The sequence below is a fragment of the Bubalus bubalis genome, chromosome 18 (assembly GCF_019923935.1).
Source record: "Bubalus bubalis isolate 160015118507 breed Murrah chromosome 18, NDDB_SH_1, whole genome shotgun sequence".
Lineage (NCBI taxonomy): Eukaryota > Metazoa > Chordata > Mammalia > Artiodactyla > Bovidae > Bubalus > Bubalus bubalis.
The window spans coordinates 63,425,106-63,431,105 of record NC_059174.1 but is presented as its reverse complement, the minus strand read 5'-3'; positions in this window follow the sequence as shown (position 1 = coordinate 63,431,105).

Below are 6,000 nucleotides of genomic sequence, written 5' to 3'. Positions count from 1 at the left end.
TCCTTGGTGGTCCTGTGGTTAAGACTCTGAGGTTCCACTGTAGGGGGTGTGAGTCCAATCCCTGCCTGGGGAACTAAGATCCTGCATACTGCATGGCAAGGCAAACAACAACAACTTAAACCATTGACTCTGGCCTGCAAGTTCCCACAAAATAGGACCCCTTCATAGACCCAGGATTCCTCCAGCTTTGGGGCAAATCAGGAGTGCCAGGGCTTGCCTAGCAGAGTAGGGAGTCAGTAGATAAACATTCATTCCCTAGTGGGCTTCCCTGGTGGCTCAGACGGTAATCTGCCCACAATGTGGGAGACCTGGGTTCGATCCCTGGGTTGGGAAGATCCCCTGGAGAAGGGCATGGCAACCCACTCCAGTATTCTTGCCTGGAGAATCCCCAAGGACAGAGGAGCCTTGCTGGCTACAGTCCATGGGGTTGCAAAGAGTCTGACATGACCAAGCGACTAAGCACAGCACAAATAAACATTAGCTAATTTTTCACTTTACCTATGGTTGAGTCAGTAACGAAAGCATGCCCAACCCAGACACAAAATTCACCCCACCCCACCCCCAGCCTGCTGCCATGTAATGAAATACCCTGTTTCACCACAGAATCTCCTCCGCTTATCCCTTGTCTGATTCCTGCTGCGCACTTGTATATTGTTATTAATATAAAGACAGATGCTGGGGCAGACTCAGGACATGGGCAGGGTTGAGGAGGAAGGACAAGGCAAACAGATTCCAGGTCCATCTGGAGCTTCAGCGTTGCACAATGGGTGTGTCAAGGTTCAGAATCCCCTCCAGCACCATCTCTCACACACACACACACACACACACACACACCCCATGCCGTCCTCCCTAGCTACAACACGTCAGCATTTTCATCTGAATTGTAGGTGACCTAGCACGCAGATATATTCCCAGGTGGTACTAGTGGTAAAGAATCTACTTGCAATGCAGGAGACACAAAAGACATGGGTTCGATCCTCAGGTTGGGAAGACGCCCTGGAGGAGGAAATGGCAACCCACCCCAGTAGTCTTGCCTGGAGAATACCATGGACAGAGGAGCCTGGTGGGCTACAGTCCATGGGGTGGTAAAGAGTCTGTCAGGACCGAGGGACTGAGCACACAGACCACCTTCAAATTCTTTATATGTATCTATATATATCATTATTATTATTTGGCTGCTTTGGGTCTTAGTTGTGGCATGCAGGGTCTTTGGTTGCGGTGCGCAGGCTCTCTAGCTGTTGCATGCGGGCTCTAGAGCATACCATTCTATAGTTGCCATGCAGGGCTTAGCTTTCCATGGCATGTGGGATCTTAGTTCCTCAACCAGGGATCAAACCCGTGTCCCCTACATTGCAAGGTGGATTCTTAACCAATGGACCACAGGAAAAGTCCCATCTTCAAATTATCTTTGTGTGTGTGTGTGGGGGGGGGGGGTGTAAATTGAGGTATTTTAATGTTAAAAAATGAACACCAGTGATATTAAAGAATATCACTTCAAGTATATTTCAGGTGCCCTTTGAGATAAGAAAATATTGTGAATATCTGCATTTGAAGTTGACTTTGGCAGATGCTAGACCCATCTTCAAATTCTTAATGCTTTTTTTTTTTTTTTAACATGGGGCTCTGCATTGTCACTGTTCACTGGGCCCAGAAATTAAGTAACATAACATCGCCTTGATGAGTTATGCAATACCCACACAAGGCGGCCGTTTCTCCAGCGCTCACGTGTACCGTCGTTATGGGTGAGGAATAGAATAAAAGGACTCTCTGGATGTCTTTCCTCCATTTCTTCACCCAGTATGATCGTACCTACTGATCAGTGATCAAGTCACATGTCACCTCCTCCAAGAAGCCCTCCCAGACCATGCCCACTGCAATAAACCTGGAGGAAGGGCCTCATCTGACCCTCCACAGTGTCCCTTCTCTCTCCATCTCTGTGGGTGTGTGGCTGCCCCGCCCACCCTCTGGTGAGGAACTCATCAACACAGATCCAGTGGTTGCCAGCTCCTCGCTTGGGGCCTGATCTGGAAAAGAGTAAATAAGCAGGGGAGGAAAGAAATTCTTACCCTGCTTCCCAGGCCTGAGGGCGAGAATTCCTTTGGCAGCAAACCTAGCCGTACCCCACCAAAGCTCCCCGGCTTCTTTGTAGCACAATATAATTATTACTCAAAATAATAATTAACGCTTTCTTTCTGTCTGGTCTTTAAAGTAAGGAGATCCAGCAGGGTGGTGAGGGCGTTGAGCTCTCCTCTGGGTCTCTGGCCCTGCCCTGAGCGGCCGGGAGGCTCAGGTAACCTTCCTGCATAAACAGGTGATAGACGAGCCCCTGCACAAGGGAGGGGACAAGTCCTGGGATGAACGGGGCAGTCTGCACCCCACCGCAAGGGCTCCGGGGCAGGGAGTGGGGGCTGAATTTGAGAGTGAGTCATCTTCCCCTTAGGAAACACTCAGGATAAATAAGGAAATTAGGAATGAATTGCTTAATGATGGGATTACACTGCCCCCATTATGTTATTTCACCGGCACACTCACCCAGGGGAGAAGGCAGAGCAGGTCAAAGCATTGAGCCCATTTTACAGTCAGGAGAAGTTAGGCCCTGCGAGGTGAGTAGGCTTGGCCCAAGTGACACAGTGGGAGAGAGGCAGGGGTGGGGCTCGACCCAGGCTTTAGGACCTGCAGTGGAGGGTGGGGTGCAGGTTCTTCGCTGGCTGGAATACATGCCACCCCCCATCCCTCCTTCCATGGGTGTAGGGACAGTGAGCAGGGCCTACAGCAGGAGGGAGACAAAGAGAGGTTTAATTTTTCACCATTCTGGAGGCTGGAAGTCCAAGATCACGGTGTTGTGGAGCCCTGTACCAAGGTCACAGAACTAAAATCCCTGGAACTGACCACGCCCCATAGCAACTGTTTCGACGAGTCTATAGGTCTAAACCGGCCAATTCCCTGACCCCGGGTTGTTCAGTCACTAAGTCATTTCCATCTCTTTGCGACACCATGGACTGCAGCTTGCCAGACTCTTCTGTCCTCCACTATCTCCTGGAGTTTGATCAAACTCATGTCCATTGAGTTGGTGATGCCATCCAACCATCTCATCTTCTGTCATCCCCTTCTTCTCCTGCCCTCAATCTTTCCCAGCATCAGGGTCTTTCCAGTGAGGCGGGTCTTTGTATCAGGTGGCCAAAGTATTGGAGCTTCAACTTCAGCATCAGTCCTTTCAATGAATATTCAGGGTTGATTTCCTTTAGGATTGACTGGTTTGATGTCCTTGCTGTCCAAGGGCCTCTGAACAGTCTTCTCTAGCACCACAGTTTGAAAACATCAATTCTTTGGGGGTCAGCCTTCTTTAGGGTCCAACTCTCACATCTATACCTAATTACTGGAAAAACCATAGCTTTGACTAGACAGACCTTTGTTGGCAAAGTGATGTCTCTGCTCTTTTATCGTTGTCTAGGTTTGTCATGGCTTTTCTTCCAATTTTCCTGATCCAATATCAGATAAAATACCCACCCTATTACTCACCCTGTAGCATCCTAGATCAGATCAGATCAGATCAGTCGCTCAGTCCTGTCCGACTCTGCGACCCCATGAATCACAGCACGCCAGGCCTCCCTGTCCATCACCAACTCCCGGAGTTCACTGAGACTCACATCTGTCGAGTCAGTGATGCCATCCAGCCATCTCATCCTCTGTCATCCCCTTCTCCTCCTGCCCCCAATCCCTCCCAGCATCAGAGTCTTTTCCAATGAGTCAACTCTTCGCATGAGGTGGCCAAACTACTGGAGTTTCAGCTTTAGCATCATTCCTTCCAAAGAAATCCCAGGGCTGATCTCCTTCAGAATGGACTGGTTGGATCTCCTTGCAGTCCAAGGGACTCTCAAGAGTCTTCTCCAACACCACAGTTCAAAAGCATCAATTCTTCGGCGCTCAGCCTTCTTCACAGTCCAACTCTCACATCCATACATGACCACAGGAAAAACCATATCCTTGACTAGACGAACCTTTGTTGGCAAAGTAATGTTTCTGCTTTTGAATATGCTATCTATTGGTCATAACTTTCCAAGTTGGTCATAACTTTCCTTCCAAGGAGTAAGCGTCTTTTGATTTCATGGCTGCAGTCACCATCTGCAGTGATTTTGGAGCCCAGAAAAATAAAGTCTGACACTGTTTCCACTGTTTCCCCATCTATTTCCCATGAAGTGATGGAACCAGATGCCATGATCTTCATTTTCTGAATGTTGAGCTTTAAGCCAACTTTTTCACTCTCCACTTTCACTTTTGTCAAGAGGCTTTTTAATTTAAAAATTTTTTTTTTAATTTTTTTTAGTTCCTCTTCACTTTCTGCCATAAGGGTGGTGTCATCTGCAGATCTGAGGTTCTTGATATTTCTCCCGGCAATCTTGATTCCAGTTTGTGCTTCTTCCAGCCCAGCGTTTCTCATGATGTACTCTGCATATAAGTTAAATAAACAGGGTAACAATATACAGCCTTGACGTACTCCTTTTCCTATTTGGAACCAGTCTGTTGTTCCATGTCCAGTTCTAACTGTTGCTTCCTGACCTGCATACACATTTCTCAAGAGGCAGATCAGGTGGTCTGGTATTCCCATCTCTTTCAGAATTTTCCACAGTTTATTGTGATCCACACAGTCAAAGGCTTTGGCATAGTCAATAAAGCAGAAATAGATGTTTTTCTGAAACTCTCTTGCTTTTTCCATGATCCAGCGGATGTTGGCAATTTGATCTCTGGTTCCTCTGCCCTTTCTAAAACCAGCTTGAACATTAGGAAGTTCACGGTTCACATATTGTTGAAGCCTGGCTTGGAGAATTTTGAGCATTACTTTACTAGCGTGTGAGATGAGTGCAATTGTGCAGTAGTTTGAGCATTCTTTGGCATTGCCTTTCTTTGGGATTGGAATGAAAACTGACCTTTTCCAGTCCTGTGGCCACTGCTGAGTTTTCCAAAGTTGCTGGCATATTGAGTGCAGCACTTTCACAGCATCATCTTTCAGGATTTGGAATAGCATCCTAACCGATCACCTAATGCCACCCTTCCAGTCTACAAACATCAACTACTAGCTCATGAGAGAGGTTAGCTCTCCCTTGAGCCGGTCCACTCTTCTAACAGTGTCGCCCGCTCTCATAAACTTTATCCTTCTCTCATTCTGCCTCATGTCTGGAAATTCTCTTCCAACCCGCGCACAGACCAGGACAGGTGTCGTCAGAGTTGGTTTCTTGCAAGTCCTGATTTTGAGTATTTGTTGGGCATAAACCCATTTACTTAGTAGGAGAGTTCAAAGGTATGGAATTCACATACAAGGAGGATCGACTACTTTTTTTGGTTTTTAACTGGAGTAGTTGCTTTACATGTTGTGTTAGTTTGCTAACAGCAAAGTGAATCAGCTCTATGTATACATATGTGCCCGCCCTCTTGAGCCTCCCCCCACCCTTCTAGGTCATCAGAGCACAAGCTCTGTGCTACAGAGCATCTTCCTGCTGACTATCTACTTGACACACAGTCGTGTATGTACCTCAGTGTTGCTATCTCATTCTCCCCCTCCCCCTTCCCGAGTCCACAGGATGGACTACTTTTTAAGAAAATAATAATAGTTTTTAGTTTCGTTGGTCAAGAGAGAATCCCAGCCAAACCCAGAAATAACATTCTTGTAAATACGAGATACGGGTCCCTGTGGGAAGTGGCCATTCCCCAGAACCACTTATTCTGGGATGCTGAGGCCCTCGTGTGCTGTTCATTGTCATTCCACAGAGTCCCCACACACACACACACACACACACACATATGCACAATGCAGCCTGGAGAGAGGCGCTGAGAATGACCACCTGGGAGATCTTAGTTCCCTGCCTAGGAATCGAACCTGGGTAACCTGGCATTCCTGGTGCCTCAGTGATAAAGGACCCGCCTGCCGACACAGGAGATGCAGGTTGGACCCCTAGGTCCAGAAGATCCCCTGCAGAAGGAAATGGCAACCCACTCCAGTATTCT